This window comes from Aulonocara sp. 'chitande type north' Nkhata Bay, linkage group LG7 (genome assembly GCF_057382095.1).
Source record: "Aulonocara sp. 'chitande type north' Nkhata Bay isolate Kocher_YH1m ecotype deep benthic linkage group LG7, A_spYH_male_GT1.1, whole genome shotgun sequence".
NCBI classification, from domain to species: domain Eukaryota; kingdom Metazoa; phylum Chordata; class Actinopteri; order Cichliformes; family Cichlidae; genus Aulonocara; species Aulonocara sp. 'chitande type north' Nkhata Bay.
The window spans coordinates 21,053,945-21,072,972 of NC_141350.1; the positions used below are offsets into that span (position 1 = coordinate 21,053,945).

A 19,028-nucleotide genomic window follows, 5' to 3' on the forward strand; every position below is an offset into this window, starting at 1 on the left:
TACTCATTCTTTTTAACAGAAACAGCAATACTTCTGTGCTGTTTAGCAGCTCAGGAGTACATTTATGTTATCTTTAAAAGAGAAACAAAAGAGAGAGAGAGAGAGAGAGAGACAGAGAGAGAGAGAGAGAGAGAGAATGAATGCTGGCCTCCTTGCTCCAAGAGCTACAAGGCACATAACTTCATTCCTGAAAAACCAAATGCACAAAAGCCATTTAACACTGTAAATAAGTTTTTGATATAACAAACGTCCAAGCAAAACTGTCAAACAGGGGAAAGTAACTCAAGCAAAGAGCACAACAAAAGCTAATGTTTTCATGTCTTCACAATTATCCTGTGAAAAACTGCACTCTTCACTCTTACTGTTTCCATTGGAATAAGGATGGTAAGTAGAACCTATTTGACTTACTCAGTTGTGTGTTAACACAATTTCTTAAAGCAAATTCACCCAATGTCAAACTGTCATACTAGGAGGAATTGCAAAAAAATTCAACATCTAAAGCCAAACACAATATATCGGCACAAACACCTCAGCAAACTGTGAAGCACAGAGGTGGGTGATGGTTCTGTACTGTTTTGCAGCCACAGGGCCTGTGCACCTGAAACACTATGGCAGGACTTTAATAGAGTTATGCAAAAGAAATACCTCAAATGCAAACCTCAGTGTCTCGAAGTAATGTTGTAAAGAGAAGTCCAAAGTTTCTCCGCAATAATGTAAAAGCTGAAGTCATACAGAAAATGATTGCTTCAAGTTATTATTGCTAAAGGTGGTTCTACAGGCTACTGAAACATGAGGTGTACTTACTTTTTCATTGGACTGGATAGAGTTCTGTGAAAACTACAACTTGTTTTCACAATTGTATTAAATAACATGGTGAAGAAAAAAGTTAGATTAGTTCCTGACTAGAACATAAACCATTCTGACATTACATTACAGGGGGGAAATAAGTTTCAAAATAAAAAATAAAAACACCCCTATACAGATTTAGAAATCAATCAACAAAGTTTGTTATGTAACGCAAAAAATTATTTGATGTAAAGGCTAAAATATTTGTTATAAAGTTACTGAACATGACCCTTCATAAGCATGATAGTTAGTGCATGAGCACTGTTGAATGATGAGTAAGCACCTGACTCGTTAATACATATTCACAAAGTGTGAGTAACAGTTATGTATTAATTAATACACATAATCCTCAGTGTGACTGCTTAACTGCCATGTTCCAGTCTGTATCTCTGGGACAATTCCCCTCTTCTAAATCCACGTCCACCTAGCCACGTTAACTGGGCCTCACAACGTTTTGTTGCCATTGTTTTTGCCACACTTTGAAATAAACATTGAAAAACGTTCTACTGTCTCTGCTCTGGGTTCCTGCACTTGAGTCCAGTTTCTGGTACCAGCCTTTCAGTCTTGTGACAGTAGTTCTTTTCAAATTCTTTTGAAACTAACTTCCTATTGGATGTTTTCTTGGTAAAGACAATAAATTGCAGCAAGTGGAGGATTTGATTAATTAAATAATTTCAAGTTCAGTGCATACACGACTTGCAGTGCAAATTTAACACCATCCCTCTATTCCAGATTTGTGAAAATCATTGAAAAAGGCAAGTGATAAAAGATATCACTTAAAGAAGGTAGTAAAAGCTGCATCCTCTTCAGCAGCAAACTCTACAAAGACCAAGGAAAACCCTGGTGATGTGTTAAACCTGTTCCCTATGGTAGAAGATAGTCCATCTGTTTGCAGTAGCTTTGAGATGAGATGCAACTTTGATGATTTTTACCAGAAAATTGGGCCACTGCAGCTGCCAGACACAGATATTTTGTGTAAATAAGAATACATTGAGGTCACTGGTGTTTATAATGAGCTAGAAGAGCATGCTATTATGTAAGTCAGGACAAGATATCTTGCTTGGAAAAAATGCATATCTAAAAATCTTAAACAGAAAAATCAGTTTGTATTAATTGAGAAAAATATTGTACTTTATTATTTAAAAGGCATGCTGTCAATTTATTTCTAGTCTAACACGTATAACACAACCTTCAGGACAAACAAAACTAACAGTATCTAGTTATTCCTAAATATAGCTGATATATTCTCATGTAGGGAGGAGATATAATTCATGAGATAAATATATTATTGATTAGCTGCTTCTGAATGTATCTAATCATCACAGAATAATTTGGAACCAGCAGGTCTTTCTTTTTGCTCAGTCATCAATAGCAAATGTTTATTGAATGAATTATCTGAAGTAATTAGATGATTGCTGTGCATGTGCATGCTGCAGAAGAGAAGTAGAATTAAAGCACAAAGACTGCTGATTTGCCCAGAACTTGATCTAACATGACATTATGCTAGTTTAAAAAATTAAATGTTGCATTGGTAGTATGAGTAATTGTAAGGTTTTGATCCGTGTTCTACTTCCTTCCTGTAGCGAGTTACTATTACAATTACAAAATTTTGAATACAAAAGTAAAACAATTTGAAACACACGAGTGATCATGCTCATTTACACGTTAAAAAAACCCCTGTAAATACAATTTGTGTGTGAGTGTATGAGAAAAATATGCACTTAAATGACTGCATAGCCAGCATGTGTTATATTGCCTTTCCTTCTTCCTGAGGTGATAAAACATATGTATTGATAGAGGTGTATGGCTTCACTATATGCAGCAGTAAGTCGTTTCAAAGGTATGCAACAACTTCAGAGAAATTTCAAAAAGACAATTTTCTCAAAAACGTAAAGTACAGCATGGCTGAATGTGTTCAAGCTTGTGACTGGTAGTGCAGTAGTTTAGAAGAGATTGCGTATCTGTGCTTTAATGTAACCGCTGTCAGCAAGAAGTGTGTGTTGTGTGTAGCTACAGTTAGAAGATAAGATCGGACCAGAAACAATTAGCTTACAGTTCAGATACAAAATGTACAGCAAGAACTCTGAAGTGTTGAAGAATATGTTGTGACTGATTCATTCATCTTGACTTCTCTAAATACAGTTGAATTTGTTGAATTCAATTACTAAGAATTTTTCTCTATTTTAAAAAACTGCAACATTTATAATACAGCCATGAAAATAAATAAAACAAAATAAACACAAAAGAAAGAAACTGTGTGATCCGTGAAGATGTGTGAAAAAATGGATTCATTAGCCTGACCTAGAAGAAAGTAGAGATGCACTAAAAAGGAAAAAAATGCCCAGGAGGAACATCTAAAAATCATTTTCCAGCCAGTTTCTGGCATCAAATTGAAAGTGCAATTGTAGTACAATATCACAATGAATGTTAAGAAGTTGAAGCAAAACAACATTTTATAATCTTAAGATACTAACAATGGGGCGATTGTGGCTCAAGAGTTGGGAGTTCGTCTTGTAATCGGAAGGTTGCCGGTTCGAGCCCCGGCTTGGACAATCTCAGTTGTTGTGTCCTTGGGCAAGACACTTCACCCGTTGCCTACTGGTGGTGGTCAGAGGGCCCGGTGGCGCCAGTGTCCGGCAGCCTCGCCTCTGTCAGTGTTCCCCAGGGTGGCTGTGGCTACAATGTAGCTTGCCATCGCCAGTGTGTGAATGTGTGTGTGAATGGGTAAGACCCTGAAAAGGATAAGCGGAAGCGAATGGATGGATGGATGGAAGATACTAACATAAGTAATCTTAAAGCTTAGCCAACATATAAGGGATTAAAGTCCTAATATCCAGCTGGGAGAATTATTCAGCATTCTGCACTATTTCACACCAATCACTGAAAGGTAACATCTATAAATGCTACAAGCACTGTAGCTTCGCCATGTTGAAAGCTACAACATTGAAGGGACACAGTGTTATTGCTTTCTCTCTTCCTCCTCTCTCTCTCTGCACCTTGAGGGGTTCGTCCACTTTCTGCTCCTGCTGTAATGATTTCTCCACACTTGTTCGGGCACATGCTTGTGTTTGAACTTGAATTACGAAAGAAAGTCGCTCCGAATGTGCTTTCACGTTGTCTTTAAGTTGTCTGGCTCGGATTCCCATTCATAACTATATGAGAATCCACTCTTATTACTTATTATTGAAAACAATTTTCTACACTCTCTCACACGCACACACGGTTGTGTCCTCTCATATAGTGGAAGTCAGATTAAGAGCAAAGTGGGGGCACCTCGATTACAGCAGTAAAATGACCCGCTTCACACAAAGTTCACCTCATTTTGGTTGCAAATTAAATGTCGGCTCTGGTTTAGAGAGCTGGGTAGGTAAGCCTTATAGAATACCAATATGCTGTGGCCATTCTTCTACATTAATTTTGTTTAACAAAATCAATTCAACTCAGGTTTTGCTGTTATTTTTATTGTTATTATTATTATTATTATTATTATTATTATTAGGCAGTGTAGCGGTTAGCACATTTGCTTAGCAAGTGGAATGCTGATGGTTTGATTCCAGCCTGAGATACAAATCCCCCTTTACGGTTGTGCCAGGATGGACAACTGGTGTAAAACTCTGACAGATCAAACATGTGGAACTGCCTGTTGTGGTGACCTCTTGGTCAAGAAAGCAGTTGAAAGTGGCTTATATATCACTGGTAACTACTCATTACCAGTGATTCACCTAGGCTTGTGGCGTGAGCCTTGATCATAGGGTAATCATCCTACACTGAGACTTGGTCAGGACCTCTTGCTGTTCCATTTTAACAGAGTGAGCCCCCTTTTGCACAAAACTTGTCTAACCTCTCACAGGAAATTAACATTGTGAAAGGGAAACTATTACTTACTGCCCATAAGCCTATGTAAACAGCGAGAATGAAAAGTCAAAACCTCTAAAGCAGTGATCCAGGACAGGATTTAAACCCCTATGTTATGTTAAAAGGGTAAATATGGTAATAAGATGGAACACCAAAGGACGACGACAGAATGTTATTTTGTTCAAAATGTGATGAGCGAAAGTGTTTTTGAGGGGAATGCATTTTTTAATGTGCTTAGTCCATCGCCCGTCAGGGAATTAGGTCTGCTGACCTGTAATGGTAACTTTTAAAATGAAAAACACAACCTTCACAGTTATTATTCTTTTTCTTTTAAAGAAGACCACCTGTGTATGTATTTGTTATTCTTTCACAGTCTACAGAATAATGTTTTTCTGAAACAACATGGAGTTCTGTCAGTAATAATACTCTCAAACCCCCTTCACTGTTAGATCTCTACTTGTTCACCAGTGGCACTTATCCCACTGCTGTGATGGTCCTTTCCAATTTAGCTTGAATGTGTGAAGCTCACCTGAGCCTGCTCCATTTAATGTCATTATATCGGAAGACTGAAATACACACTCCCTTCCACTGCCTGCGCCTCCCCTCTAACTAAATCTTCTTTTGGCAACTGCTGACAACGTTTACTACTTGCTGAAGAAGATAATGAGTAGTAAAGTGCATGTTAATGCCATCATATATAGATCAGTGGTCCCAGGTAATGATGGCACCGATTTGCAAATGCAAACTACTAACATGTGCAACCAGACATGCTTTCAGCACATGCATATGCACATTCAGCACACTGCATGTTACAAAAAAAGAAACTGCTTTAAGTCTTCTGTGACATATGTACATATGCACCAATATGTGCCCATTGTAAACAAGACTGTTCATGAAATACCTTAGAAATACTTTTAGATGCTGTTCACCAACTGCAAACTGCATATATATAGCCTAATTTGAAGCTGGTGAGAACCAACTACAGACTGCATAAACTATCAGGAAAAAATCTCTGGAGCTTCCTCCAAAGGAAAAAGAAACTCTGCTATGAAATCACAGCCAAAAGACTAGACTCTTGGCCAGAAAGTGTCAATTGCAGTTTCTTATATGGTGTCTGGTATGTTAAATTATTATCATACGAATGTGATACATTTAATATACACTGCTGAACTATCCCACGGTACCATACAATTAAAACCTACCTTGCTGCAAGATGAAGACAGATAAGTTGGACTGCAAAGAACTGATAAACCTAAATTTGTTTCCAAGTATGTTGGACACAGGTGTTTTTGTTTTATTATAGACAATTAGACTCAGGTGGTCATGAGTTATGCAATGACTAAAATTAAGTGATACCAATAAAGTCCATGTACTAATCACATTCATGAAGGTGTAAAACATCCACCAGGTGCACCCAACAGGTGCAGAGAAACTAATAGCGGAGAGATGAAGCTGTTAAATAAGCACGTCTTTAAACACCAACACAGTCCTGAATAGAGATATAATCAGGCACTGTTAGTGGAAATGCCAGTGTGGGTAGACCACTGGTGTATCGAGGCTTTAGGCACTTGAAATTTGTCCAAAACTATTTATTGAGATCAGTTTAAGGATAAAACATTGGCATGAATAATTTGTAACCATGGAAAGTGAGATATACTGCCATTTTAAACACAGTTATTGGTAGTACAAATGACTTGCAATCTTGTTGCCTTGTTTCCTACAGTCAGCTCAAAGGGACTTTGGTTCATCAAGACACTAATAAAATCACAATCAGGGGGACTAGCAGTCTGTTTTCAATTATATGCAGTCTATTTATGATATGGGAATGAGTAAGATAAACTGGAAAAAAATTTACAAATCTTTGTTGTCTATGGACACAGAAATTGACATTAAAAGGTAATCATCTGCAAACCTTTGTCAGTTTGTCAACAAGTGACTGCAGTCAGTCTTAGTTGGACTGTGACTGTTTGGAGACAGGTTGTCCCCCATCACCCAACCTCTGCAATCACCTTGCATTTGAAAGTGGTTGCCCAGAGGTTGAGGGTTTGACATGCTTTACCTATGGGCGACCCCCTTGACTCACAAAATTAAAATTCACAAGGAATGTTGACTGTCTTTTTATTGAAACCTAAGCAGTTTTTAATGATAAATACTAAAATATCTCATAGATGATGCTTTTAATATGATAAATGATAATACTGATTGTGGTAATGACCAAAAGAAAATGAGTGTAAAGCACTGGCCAAAATGCAACACGACACAGAATGGTCTTGGAATAAAAACAAAGAAAACCCAACACTTGTTTTTCTTGAAATCTTTTAAAATAAAACAATTTTTTGTTTCAGTCTGAAACATTCCACTTGCTCAGGTGAATGGTAACAATTTGGCTGTGAAAGTGAAAATATACATGTACCATATATAACAAAATGTCATCAAGTTAACTACATGAATTTGTTGGTCCCTCCTTATACTGAATGTGAAAAACAAGCAAGGGTAGTCCTTATCTTCTAAATGTCATTCTACCCCTGCTCAGCACTACTATTTATGTTCCACGATACTGTGGTCTTGAAAGTTAGAAACGATTAGGTAAAACACTGACTTTCACATTTTGCATGTATACATACATATTTTCTTAGGCACTGATCCAAAAATAAAACTGTGTGCATCATCCACGATGATTGCAAATATTGCCAGTTTGATTTAGCCTATGTTTTCACTCTCAGCTGATGTTGATCATAGTGCATGCAGACTTCAGTATGCTTGGGAGGAGGAAATGATGCAGGAATCTTTCTTCAAAGATGATGGATGACAGTTGTCTGAAATAAATACCTGTGGTGACAGAAAAATATTCCACATATTAAGACTGGATCATGTTGCACATTGTATTGCCTAACAGGTGTGGAAATCTCTATGCTCAAATGCATGTCAGAGATCGTGCATAAACTGGTCTCAGAAATTGATTCTGATGTTTGGTCCCATGCTTTTTTGACAAATGCAAATTGATGCTGGGCTAAGCCAAGCACCACAGGAAAGAAAATATGAAATTAAATTAAGAGAAAATCTGTTACTTGGCAACTATTTAATTTTTCTACTATTTGACTAAGGCAAACTATGCCACTCTTTCAGTATACAGTTTCAGCTGAGCAACAAGTTAACTCCAGTCTGGTAAAATTGCTTGTTTTTCGCAGTTATTTGTGTTCCTAGAGGAAAAGACAATGAATATAATGGCCTTTTCAATGATACAACATAACAGTGTAAATTTTAAATACTCATATGGTGCCTTTCTACTTAATTTGAGCATTCAGTGAACATTTCAATCCTACACAATCCCTGCAGTTACATCCTTTGCAAAATGCCGGGAGCATCTACAGTAGATGGACATGTAGTATTTGTCAAACCTAACCTCCTCCCAAATTTTGTAGGTGTTTTGCTATGTGGTCCAGGAATCAGAGACACTCTACTGAAGTTAAACAAGTGTTGTTTGCCCTAAATGATGAAAGTAAATGCTTAATATTTAGCTAAAAATCAAAGGTGATTTAAAGCTATACCTCTGAAAATATATCAGTCAAAGCATTCATGTACAAAAATCTGTATTTTTCCATAGGTATATCTCCCCAAATGCATTCATATCTCCGCTTTGAGTAACACTTTCTCCTGGAAGCAGTTTCATTCGAATATGTGACATAGAAAGAAGAAAGCTAATGCTTCCGTTTTCCATCGTGAACACAGGCAGTGTTGACTCATCTGCTTCCATTTTCTGGGTATATATACAGTACAGGAGAAAATATATTATTACCAGCAAATTCAGCAATGTGTTGTGTCACAGTAATTACATTGTACATGGCTTTTTTTCTTGTTTTAATGGAGGCCAGGCTTCTTTCAAGAGGTGAAATTAGATTCTTCAGAAGTAGATTAAATTTGATGATCATGTCATGCAGTTCCTAAATCATACCAAATGAAAATTCAGTCTAAGATGTAATGATTTCTTTAGCCAAACTTTAATTAAACTGATAATATACAGTAGAGCAGGGCAATACGACCAGAAATATTTATCACAATATACATTTGAAAATTTGCGATAACGATATAACTGACGATATAATTGACACTAGACAAAATACTTTACAACTCCACAACTTTATTAGTGCAAAAACAGCAACAAAAAAAAACATCAATGTATTTTCACTTAAACAAGGAGCTGTTTTTATGTGCATAAAAGTTATATAAAAATGTAACAGTGCAAATGCAAATTCCTTGCTGACAGTTTAACCAAAAGGCATTTCAGTGGAAATTGTCCGACATATCCTCAGCGTAACCATGTATAATATCCACAAAACTTAAAAAGAGGTTATACACACACAATACGGTAATATTATGTTGAAGCACCGTACGTATCACTCCGCGAGGCTCCTGCCTACGATAGCCGTAATGCTCCGACAATCCATCAAGCGGTGCGGCTTCGTAGCTTAGCAAAGTCGTACTGAAACATTTGACAGATTTTCGAGCGCCGTGTACGACATAAAATTGTTTTGAGGTCAGTGAACACAACCAGAATTCATACATAAGGTACACGGGATTCTGTCGATTTTCAGAAAAATCAAAGGCTTGATTTTAAATGTGCCGTATTTTCCAAAAAACACGGTAATAACGACGGCCCACTAGCATGCTCTACCAAAAATAGTGCTTTGTTGTGTATCTGACGGACGAAAGCTAAACCAGTTCCACACCACTGAAGTTGCAGCATTTTTACAAACCAATTCTGGTTCATCCGTTTCATTCAACGACCCGCTTTCGCCCTTCTCATTCTGCGTTGCCGTCATGCTTTTTCTGCCATGTGCATATGAAAACAAAGGCACTGCGCATGCGCATTTTACCCATATTCAATCACGATATTTCATTTTCTTATCGTTGCCCAACATTATACCGGTATTACCGTGAACGCTATGATATGGCCCAGCCCTAATATACAGTGCACTTGGTGAGTTGCAATATCAGGAGAGGGACACACTTATTAATGTAACATAATCCGCCCCACATAATGCAAAAAAACCCCGCCAAAATGACACAGCCACAAAATACTAATACTGATAAGACAGAGAGACACATCATCTATATCATTCCCACCTACAAGTATGAAGAAAAAAAGCTTGTCTATATCTTCCCCTGACAAACACTGGCTGATGAAGTCTATGCAAATATATATTTCTGTTACCTCCAAATTAAAATAAAAACAACTGTTAGAAATACTCTCGAACTGTTTTCTCGCAATTTAAATTAATGATGTATCTATGTAGCCCCCCACACATACATCGTTGCAAGCCTGACCTTGTGTTTGTGTGCTTATGTAGCCCACATGTCTGAGTCGTAAAGGCCAGTTAAATGTGGCAATGCTGACATGAAGCTATATTGAGGCAAATTAAATTTCAGATGACTCTAATGCAATATTGTTTCAATGCATTCATGGTTGTAAATTCCAAAATGTTCAGCATGTGACAGGGATGGGGGGAAAAAAACCCAATCTGTAGTGATGTAATGGTCTAGGCATTGCTCTATATCAGTTGAATGAATGAAGGGACAGGGCTATTAATGCAGAGTCATAATCAATATCTTAAGTCATCATCAACAAAAACAAAAATGCCAAACCTTACAAGTGATTTACAACTGAGTTACTTTTCCATATGTGCAGTATATCTCAAGTATTATTTCTCTTTCTTTCTTTTTTTAAAGGGGGTCAACGGAGAAGGAAGTGAGGTCAGGGATTGGTGAATCATGTGCCAAAACTGTAACAAACAAGGATCAAATGTTGGCTTAGTGATGGAACAAAATATAGAAAATAGAAAGGAGTTTCTGAAATATTTATACGATTTCCAGTTTAAAAGATTTATATTCACTCAGCAAGCCAAAGAAAACTTAGAAGGGGAAGAGAAGGGTTAGTGTGCATTCATCCTTCCTGGACAATTGCTGAGTAATATCCTTAACATCAAGCTGCTGTGAACTACATTTATAGACTCATGTGAGCACATCAAGAAGAGTGGAGACAAATACTATCGACAAAACAATAGTAAAACGAAAGTAAAGATTAAAGATTTATTTAAGAAATGAAGGCTGATATCATATTTCCGTATCTATGTCAACTACAGTGCAAAAAAGACTGTCATGGGGGAAGGTAGTGTTGAGGGTAGGACTCATTACAACTCATCAAAACTCATTATAATAGATAAATGACTTTAACATCAAATAACAGCAGTAAGAAACCCTGCAGATTTCAGTGTTGTGTTTTCTCTACGAGCTCAGCAGAGAAAACACAGTTAGTCTAATTTTTCAAAAATAATAGCAGCTTTTATGATTACTGTACCTGTGTTATTATTCCCAAAATCAGGTATCTATGGCTGGTAGCTTTACATTTTAATGTCTAACTCATATCAGATGTATACCACTATGAATACACTGAAATATGCCTGCACTGATAAAATTAAGAGTAGATAAGATTATTATGTTAGACAAGTTAAATACATTTTTCTTTTTTTATAGAAAAACTGGTGTTTTGATTAGTCACAATCAAACAGGCAAGACTTGGAATATACACCTAAAATCTGTTTTAGTCTGTTAGGAGTTCATTGGGTTTGTTTGCTGGTCATTCACTGGTACAAACAAACTGTAAAGGTTGTTTTTTACTGGATGGTTATTAAAGATAATGATTTACAGCAGTGTGCAAAAGTCTTATTAAGCTACCACTCATTTCTTTGTTGTAAAAATGTGTGATTATTGGTTACTAATGTTTATCTAACAGGCCTGGATATTGTATGGCTTTAGGTCATGAGTAAAAGTGTCTGACTGAAAATATGACTGACTGCATTTAGTTTTGATTATTATTTTGAGAGTTTTATATTTACACACAAAATGCAGTTAGTATTTAGCGTTCAAAACAGCTCTAACCACCTTTTCATGTAGCAGAAGTGCTAAATTGGGTCTAGCTAGAGAGTACACTTGGATGAGAAGCTCCAATTCCCCCAACTTTTCGATGCTAGTCCACCACTATGGACACAATTAGCTGTCAATTGCTGCAACTAATTTGCCAACTTCATTTCATGGATCATGGTAAATCATGAAACCACATCAGTAATAACTGGTATTTGCTATAATGGACTTGAGAATAACTGCCGTGAAATTTGAGGAAAAATGAGTTGTTAATTTCTCATTTGGTGATGGGCAGTATCAGGACTTCTTTGCTGTGGGTGGAGAAGCTTTCTTGGGCAGCATGAGTCACTCTTGGATGCAAGTCATCCACTGCATGACAAGCTTATACTGCAGGCAAGTAAGGTAAAAATGACTCCTGCTAGCCACATTTAAGTCTATCCCCTGCTTGTGTGTATGTGTGGATGAGAGAAATGGGGAGAGGCTATTTAAAAATTACCAAACAAACCAATCAATATGTTATTTGAAAATATAGAGTTTTGAACCTTTAACTTTTCAGCTTAGCATTTAACAGTAATGCATCCTGGAATATGTTCCGGATGCAGTCTTTCATGAGCCCTAAAACGCTCCTAAAAGCTTCACTGAGTAAAATCATATCCCTGTTGTCAATCTGAAAACTCATAAATCCATACTCGTAATGCATGAAGACTTCTCAGCTTCAATACTCACCAATAATCTGGTTGAATATATATTTTAAAAAAATGATTTTTGATTACCATTGTCAGCATGACAGAAGATGTGCAAAAGAATCAAATAAATGTGAGCCACAGTTCTGCACCTGTTTTTCAATAAGCAGCGGTAACAGCCTGCCTTGCCTAAGTGCTGCAAAGGAATTATAAATGAAACAGAAGCAGAAGGTCTACCCAAGGTGGGGTAATTTGATTTATCTTTTATTATTTTTCCATCCTCTGGCGTTATCGTGGTTTCTTCTCTGAAATGGGAAATGTGATAAATATTGATGTCCTTTACAGGAAATGTAGGCAGGCATATGCGAGATGCAGGTCTTGGCCTATCTATCACATGTTTTTCTATGGAGAGTGTGGATATTTCTGTAAACTGACCCTCTGCCAAAAGAGCCTCAAAAGAGGTTTCCATGCTTTAAAAGCTCTTTCTGAGGCTTATTAGCTCATCCGCACACCTTCTCAGTCATCTATTGTCTCAGGCTTCCTGTCAGTCTTTCACCACTATATTCTCTCTCATTTGTTCTCTCCCTTTTTCAACCTTCCACAAGCAGTCTTCTCTACCAATATACGTAAGCTTCCCCTGCACACGCTTTCTCTTGGTTACTCTCACCTCTCCCTTCTAACAATAGCTCCTCTCCGTTCAGAGTTTATAGACACAAGAGTAAAAGTGGAACAGTGAAAAGATTAAAAAAGAAGAGCCTCATCCAGCCTATAGAAGGGTCCAAAACAGCTGCCTCAGCTTTGCTGATGCTTACACAGGGTTTCCAGTTGTGATTAGCTTAATGTAATGCTAAAGATAATTTACAACCAACACAGACAAAAGTCATACATGGACATCTGCAAGTGAATCATTTAAATGAATGCTTGATCACTTTTTAAGTCTTAGATATTGGATAAAGGTAATCAGGTAAATCAACATGCCACAACCCCCCCCCCCCCCCCCCCCCCCCCAATCCACCATGCATGCACACACACACGCACACACGGACACACACACATTGTTCACGCCAAGAATATCTTGACTAGAATATAGGTATGAAGGCAAACGTCCAAAGAATCGAATCCAAGTCCTGTCTTGTTGTATCACATGTTCATTAGCAAACAGACATACATGTTGCATAAACAGAAAAAAAGTGGCCGCATACGTGAGAATATATTTGAGTGCACTGAATGTGATGAATTTTTTACACTTAGAATCACAAACTGTCTTCTTCTTATTACAAAGTATTGTCCTGTCAGCATTTCTGAACGGCTAAAACTAATGCTATCACTCACAGTTTAGACCATGCGAACTTGTCTGGTTCTGAAAATAACAGCAGATCAATAGTAAGTATCAAGTGGAGCATTTTCCCCCCCAAGCCTCTAACAGCACGAACAACACTGCTGGTGTCGGCACACATTTTTGTTCCCTGCTTCTTTTTCTGCTCATACTACCCAGCTAGCCTATTTACATTTCACCTCCTCTCCATGCCCTCAATAGCTTTCTCTGCATCATTTAACTGCACCCCATTCCATAATCTCTGCTGCCTGCACCTGTCAATATGTTGTGAAAAGTAAATAAGGTATGAAGTGCAAGGAAAGGAGACAAATATGTGGAAAGAGAGTAAGTGGGAGAGAGGGAGACAGATCTCCTTACCAGAGCTCTAATGAAGAAAATCCAAAAATTACTTGTTTCATTCCACAGTGGCTGCTCATTAAATCCAGTATACTGGGGAAAGGGTTGAAGATTCCATCGAGATGCTGCCTCAAGAGGAGGAAAGATGAGATTCTTTAATGGAAAGATTCTGGAGAGATGTTAAAAATGTGGTAAATATGCATAAGGAGAAGGATCTGATATCCAAGTCTTGAGCACTTCACGAGTCCTTGCCGTCAGCTGCGAAGCCACATGTCTGCACACACTGACACATGCAGTTCACATGGGGAATCGCACACATACAAACACGTAGGGAGGGTGTATCCTGTGTAAGTCTCAGCTAGGCTGAAAGATTGGAGGAGAACGAAGGAGGGATAGAGACAGAGAAAGAGAGAGACGGAGAAAAGCAGGGAATCTGGAGAGGGGCAAGGTGGAGGGAGGAGCTGCAGCATGATGAGAGATTGAGAGAGGGGAGGGGAGCAAAGAGTCTCTCCATTCCTCCTCATTTCGCCCTCAATCTGAATTGCAGTGTGAGTTGCACAAATGTAACAGCAGGAGCTAATGAAATTATTTCACCATATCTCCATCTGAATACACTGTGGGTGATGTTAAACAACTAAATATGGGGATGAAAGTGAAAAGCATGGAAGCTGTTTTAATCAGATCTGTTTGTGCATCTGAGGGCTGAGTAATGTCCTTTGCTCCTGCTCACAGATAAACAAGCTGGAAAGATGGCTGAGAAAGATGAGAAAGAGAGGAGGCTGATGCAATGAATAGATAGGCAATATCTAAAACTGACTGGGTGGACTAGTGAATCAACAAACTCCATATCAACTAACTTTGCAAACAATTATTACAGCAGCTCAACTCCCAGCATCTTCCAGCTCTCACTAGGATTTGCCGTTTATGACAGTAGATGCTGTTTGATTTATGCTCATGCAGTGTATACAGTGCATAGCATACAAAGCTTTAACAATCACAGAAAAAGGAGCAGGAGATTTGATCCGAGACTGCACAATTGGGTCAAAAATATGTCAGATATAATCAAATTTCAAGCATTGAGTTATATTGAATAAAGCAACCATCAGTATTCTTCAACGTGGTATTCCCGCTACCATCTTGAGATGAAAGTGAAATTGGGCATGATAAATTTATCTTTGGGTCATCGCCCTCACAGGAATGTGTCCTCCAATATTTCCGCCAACACATTCTTTGAAAAACGCAGCGGGCATCCCTCGACTGACATGACTCACTCTATACAATCCTACACTGATGATTCATGCTCTAAATCGGCGTACGCTTCAAGGCAGGGGTTAAGAGTATGGGTGGCATAAGTGGTCAGGACACCCCACTGCGATGAGCTTACAGACAGGATTAAGAAGTAGTGGTGGATGGATGGAGGGCTTGTTGTAGAGCGCTGTCAAGATATCTCTCGCCTCAGTGGAGCCATGGATTTCAACTGAAGCATTTCAGCGGTCGAGGATCTTTGGTCGACCTTGCGCAATGAAAATGACTGATTTTTACAGTGTGATCTGAAAGAAGCTGATAAATACATGGTAGAAACAAATATGGAGATAAAAATATGGTTTTTGTTGTCTTATCAAACTTCCATACTAAGATTTATTGATCTTAGTGGACACTTTGAGGTTTTTACCCATATAACACAATGTTTACTAGATTAATTCGCCTAATTATGTTGCATGAGAAAATGTGGAAGTTACTATGTTTAAGATTAGACTATATTATAACTATTTACTTTTTATATTTATATAATATATGTGTACTTTTCATATTTATTCTTCATATGGGAGATTTTAATTGAAAGGATTCAGTTCTTCCTGTTAACTAAACTGTTACACTTAATCATACTTTTGCAGCAGTAAAGCCTGTTATCCTTCTTCTAGCTTATAGACAGCCACAGAAACAGCTCTGTGAGCCACTAGGGGCAGTAGTGCTTTTAGCTTATAGCTGCCAGCATGCTCACAAGTACAGTTACGATACTACGAAACTTAGTATCTTAACATGTTAACAGTTGCTAGTTATTACAAACCACAGCTAAGGCTAATTTGTGGAAGTTAGTATTGCAGGTCTTCAATAAAAAAAAGTCAGTATTTAAAAAAAATGTTTGTTTAGGAACAGGGGAAGGTAATCCAGATGCACAGACTGAATATGTTAAATAATGCTCTGGATATTCATGGTTGTATTACACATAAAATTTAATTTAGCACACAAATCACCACACGCCTGCCGCCGCAGAGCCTGCCATCATGGCTCCACGGCTTTTGCTAGACAACTGCACACATTGTTGCAGACTTGACTGGATGTATGTGTATTATTAACAAAAGGCTCTTCTATTGAAGGAGCTAAAGTGCAATGAGCCTTTAATGTAGGTAATGTTGTGTCACCGTGTTACTCACTAGAATAGCTGTAGAGAACAAGCCCAATAGACATTAATGTCAGGATTACATTTAAAGGTCATGATAACCAGCAGAGACCCCACCACCAACCCCTGACTTCTATACTGCTTTGTTATACGCTGGAGTTAATTTTCCTTCTGCAGCTCAGAACACTGCTTGTGACTTAAAGTTCTCACCCAAGGAAAAAAATATAAACTTAGCAAACAAAGTAAGGAAATTTGTGTTTGGTCGATGATTTCTTTGTTGAAACAATCCGTCTTGGAAATAAATCTTGTACTGTTGGAAAGACTGTTTGTTTGTAGTTAAATGGTGCCACATTTGTAAGGAGGTATTTGTAGGTTGAGCAGCAGAGTTGAGTATGTGGGTTTTGCGCATGAAAAACATCTCAAATCTTCTCCGCTGGTGTCAAACAGCTTATTCTGCTATTAACTCTTGCTCAGTGTCTTTTATTGGATTGGATGATTGGAGTCTGATGAAACAAAAAAAAATTTAAATTTATTAATTTAACAACGTGGGATGGCATCTCATTCTTCAACCCTCATCTTCAACCAGGACTGTGGGCATGCTATTCCATCCTCTCCACTCCCACATTCTGGAGGTAGTCTCTCTTAAAACCTGCTCTGTGGGGGTGAGTGTTGTCATCTTGGTGCCAGGCTATGGAGACATGGGATGGCCACAGGTTGCAGAATCTCATCTTGTTGTCTCACCGCATTGAGATTGCCTCCAATGATGACAAGCCTTGCTGTGCTAGTGACCGAGATGCTGCCCCACGCCATCACACTACATCCACCAAAAGCTGCTACCCTATCAGTGCAGCAATCAGCATAGCATTCTCCTCTTCTTTACTGTGTCTAAGGCAGGGGTGCCCAATCCCGGTCCTCGAGAGCTACCGTCCTGCAGCAAATGAATGGCTTGTTATCAGGCCTTTGCCAAACATGATGGCATGCTGAAGAGATCAAACCATTTGATTCAGCTGTGTTGGAGTAGGGATGCATCTAAAAGCTGCAGGATAGTAGCTCTCGAGGACCGGGATTGGGCACCCCTGGTCTAAGGTAAAGACCGAAGAAAACAATAAGTGACCCGACCCATCAGCAAGCACTTTGGAAAGGTGGGAAGAAAAAAAAAACCTTTTAACAGGAAGAAACCTCTGGCAGAACCGAACAGTTGGGGGTGAGGAGAAAGAGAAAAGAAGAAAGACGGCATAGGGAGACAGGACAAAGCACAGACTAAAGGCGAGAGAAGACAAAAATGTAATGACATGCTTCAGTGGTATATAAACATGTGGGGAATGAAAAGAGGTGAGTGGAAAAGTGCTCAGTACAGCACGTGTAGTCCTGCAGCCCTAACTATAAGGTTTATCAAAAAGCAACGTTTTGGTTCTAATCTCTCTTATGCCTTCTTTTTATTGATTGATATGTGATGAATATATAACATCTGTTTTAAAACAGCAAAGCACGTAAGGGATTCAGCTGCCACAGCAAGCGACACTTGTGTAACACAAGGGTGTGTTCAACACAGTACAATTTCCATTTAAATAACATTTTGTCAGGGCTGAACATGGCCCTGTTGTCATGATTGTGTGACCATGTAAAGCCTACGCTTGGCTGATACTTCCCTGACTCTCAGCTTAGCTTTTGGTAGAAGTGATGATTTTATCAGTACATGGAAATCAAAAGTAAGCATCTGGCAAAGTGCTCGCTCATCTTCTGATTTATGCGTTTGAAATCAATCCTCATTTTGATATTTATTGGCTGTTTTTCTGCTGTGGATTGTCTAAATTTTAAATGGATAAAATTCACCTGGTACAAATGGGTGTTCATTATTTAAGGAATAGTACGTATATTATGGTGGCGTGATGTCACTGGTTTTCACTGGTTTCCTCTTTGTAGTTGCTACATTGTCTGCATTTCACTTGTTTGTTTGTTTTTTGCTTTGTTTGTTTGTTTAATTTTATTTCTAAATATTTGCATGCTATTTTCTCTTGGACACATTATTGTTCAAACCTACAAGTTTACTTTGAATTTAAGCTTTCAACAATAGTTCAACAAACTAGCAGCCATTTTGCCTTTTTATGGTTAATAAAAGGGAGAGTAAACTGAATATCTTGGGTTTTGGAGTGCTGGTCAAAAAAAAGGATTTTCTTGGATTGATGTAATTGACAACAAATTTTTCTGATGTTAGACAAAAAAGAATAACCCCCAAAATTAAATAAATGTGTGACAGATCATAAAATGGCATTACTTATCCCAGCATTATCCCAGTAATGACTAATAAACAACAGGACAAACAGAAATTGCCGATGTGTTTGTAAAATCAATTTTTGCAGATTGTGCTAAGCTTGGATATCGATTTGATTATTAGCTGTTATTGTAGGCCAGTGTCTGCAATGCATACTAACACCCAGAGACCTACACACACAGTACATTCCACTCTTTTGTGTTAGTATAAGCTGGGAACCTCCAATAGAAAAAAAAAAGATTTGTACTTTATTTCTGGGAGGCAAATAGATTTTACTGCAGGCATATGGAAAACGGTTGGTGCTTGTAGTGAACCATACACAACCATAAATGATTAAATATCACTTCAAGAAAAGCCGGGACATTTTCTCCATCCATGTAC

General features: G+C 38.0%; 1 protein-coding gene across 1 annotated transcript in view; it reads right to left on the reverse strand.

The window, feature by feature from the left end:
• lingo1a (leucine rich repeat and Ig domain containing 1a) overlaps positions 1-14,357 on the reverse strand; it is a 123,721-nt gene extending 109,364 nt beyond the window's left edge. The window contains exon 1 of the mRNA XM_086299343.1: positions 13,996-14,357. The gene's annotated coding sequence lies outside the window, so the exon portion shown is untranslated. The remainder of the gene's footprint in view (positions 1-13,995) is intronic.
• Positions 14,358-19,028: the final 4,671 nt, after the last annotated feature.